This window comes from Chlorocebus sabaeus, chromosome 20 (genome assembly GCF_047675955.1).
Source record: "Chlorocebus sabaeus isolate Y175 chromosome 20, mChlSab1.0.hap1, whole genome shotgun sequence".
Classification (NCBI taxonomy): domain Eukaryota; kingdom Metazoa; phylum Chordata; class Mammalia; order Primates; family Cercopithecidae; genus Chlorocebus; species Chlorocebus sabaeus.
The window spans coordinates 133,367,342-133,370,246 of record NC_132923.1 but is presented as its reverse complement, the minus strand read 5'-3'; positions in this window follow the sequence as shown (position 1 = coordinate 133,370,246).

The following is a 2,905-nucleotide window of genomic DNA, read 5'->3' as shown; positions in this document are numbered from 1 at the left end:
CCTGGATTTTCAGTGACTCTGAGCCCAGCAAAGGCCATGGCCACACATTTTCCAGGGACATACTCAGGATGCTGCAGCCTGGCACCGGGCCCCCTGGACATGGCCCCCCTGTGTTGGGTGCTGTGGGCCGGTACCGGCCCCCTCATGCGTGGTTGCCCCGAGCTCGCCCCTGGTGTGGCCAGTCTGCTCACTGGCTGGAGCACTGGAACAGGGCCAGTGGCCCGATTGTGTGCTGAGAACCCAGGGGCAGCACAGCTGTGCCTTGCAGGGCTCAGGCTGGCCAGTGGTTTAGAGGACTCAGGGATTCAGTAGAACTTTTGGGGATCCCTCTGCAGTGTCCCCGGGGTTGGAGGCAGGCCCCACGTCCCGCCCAGCCTTTCCTCCCAGCCATCTCGTCCTGGGACCTGCAGGCAGAAGAGGCAGTCTCCGAGCCAGTCAGCTGACCTGGGCTGGCACGGCGAGAGGATGACTGGTTCTCTCTGTCCCAGGAAGCCCCTGCCAGCCCTCCTGTGTCCCACGCCAATGCCCGTTGCCCTTGTGGGCTTGGGTAATGCTGTCCTTAGGGAGGGAGCACCCAGCAAACACCTGAGAATCTGCCCTGATCCTCCTGGGTCTGGGGCCCTTGGCTTCTGCAGGAAAGTCAGGGGTTCATCTACCCCAGATGCCAACCAGAAATGGTGACGGGTGGCTGGTGACGGGTGGCTGGTGACGGGTGGCTGGTGACGGGTGATGCCCTCCGTCCCTCCCAGGCCTGGGGCAGCTGCAGGACCTGGTGCATGAGAGGTGGGTGGGCTGAGAGAACGAGCTCCTCCCAGCCCCAGCCTGCTGGACCAGGGCTCAGGGGAGGAGGCGAGGTCTGGAGGACCATGCAGTGGGCGGAGGGCCAGCTCCTCTCCCGGTCACCTCCATGGCCTTGGGCAGCAGCAGTGGCCCAGGCCAGGCTCAGAGCCCATGCAGGACTATCCTGGGCAGGGCTTTGGCCAGCGGCCACCTCACAGGGTGGGGCACAGCCAGGGCTCTGGGAAAGAGGAGGAACCTGGGAGCAGAATCCCCTGAGATGGAGCCAGCCCCTCCACTCCCGACATGGCCATCTCCAGCCTCCGCCATCCCGCCTGTGAACTGGTTACTCCTTGAGCTTTTCCTGGAGCTGCTATGGGAGCAAACTGGCAGCCAAGGTAGGGCATGTGTGTTGGCATGTGGTGTGTGCACATGTGCTGGCATGTCTGGCTCTGTGTGCGTGTGTGTGGTGGCCAGGGGGCAGCATTTTCGCGTAAACCCAGCTGCCCTGCAGCCTCCTGGTGGTTCTCACTCGCGTATGTGACCTGGGGCAGGTGACTCAGCCTCTGCACCTCAGTTCCGTATGCAAGCGGCTACAGCAGCCTCTGCGTTTCAGCGGGCAATGATAATGCTCAGCCTGCAGGAAGGGGGTCCGGGCCCAGGCTGGGTGACTGTCCTGCTGCGACAACGGCCAGGCTGTTGGGGGCATATGGGGAAACTGGGGGAGGGCCCGGTTCAGGCCTGCTCAGGACAAGAACCCCTCCAGGTGGAGTCAGGAAGCGCAGGCCTCGGCTGCCAGCAAGGTGTGGGGGCCCAGGCAGGGGCGAGACCTCTGGGCAGGAGGGGCATCAGGAGAGGGGGCCACAGACTTGCGTAGCCCTGTCCCCAGTACCAGTGGCAGCTCACGCCCCTCCGAGGGCCCCTGCTCAGCCTGGGGTGCTGCCGTCACTGGCCCGGGTGCCATGGCCCCCTCAGCAGGACAGAGCCAGCCTGGACCCCCAGGATGACCACCCCCTCCCTGGGATCTTCTTGCTCACTCTCCTCCAGGAACCTCAGCCCGTCCCGTACTTCAGTGTTGGGACCCAGGGACACTTCCCCGCCCACAGTCCCCAGATAACAGGTACCGCGGGGCTCCTGCCACGCCGGCTCAGCGGGAGAGGGGTCCTGGGAGGCAGGACTTGCCTGGCCCAGCCCTCCTGTGCAGCTGCATAGCCTGGGTAGGTCCAGACCCTCCTGTTGCAGGGGGTGAAACTAAGGCCCAAAGACCCTCTTCCCACCGCAGGGGTCAGTGGGCCCCACTGCAGGGGGCTATCAGGGCTCTAAAGACACCCGTCTAGCCAACAAGGCCTGTGCCCCGAGTAGGGTGCCAGGGTGCCCGCGGCGCTTGGTGTCCCAGCCCATCCTGCAGGTCATGGTTGGCCTGGGATGCCGTGGGGGCTGTGTGGATGCAGGGCAGTGGGAGGGGGCTGCCGCTGAGGCCTTGCACCCAAGTCCCGTCCCCAAGGCCACCCAGGGCAGGATAGTCCAGGCTCGGGGCAGCCCAGGCTGAGGGCTGGGGTTCATCTTGGCAAACTTCAGTGCCCAGCCCTGGGCGGGCAGCCCTGGACACTGCTGGGTCCAGACTGGCATCACCTAACCTCTCCTGGGGCTGTGCGAGCCAGGGGGGTGTGGTTCACAGGGGCACAGAAGCCAGGTGGGAAAGGCCGCCCCAGCTAGGCCAGGACAACCATCAGAGACTGGACAGGCCACCGGTCCCTCCATCCAGCCAGAGATGGGACAGGCCACCAGTTTACCTATACAGGCACGGAGTTGGGTCTGTCACCTGTCAGATCTGGAGTCCCACAGTGAGCACGTCCCTCCATCCCACCCCCATGTCCCCGCCACCCCGTCCCATGTGCCATGTGCGTCCTCAGCCCACAGAGCCCCTACTGCTGTCCTGTGAGCGGCAGAGAATTTGTACACAGGGTGCGCACTCACATGACCTCATCCTAGTTCCTGCTCTTGCCCAACCATGTTTTAGGATCTATCTGAGTAGCTCTCTGCTCATCTGACCCCTCTGGAACATTCCAGAACATGCCCCGCCCTGGTGGTGTCCTCTGCAGGGACTCCCCTTCCCCAGCCTGCTGCA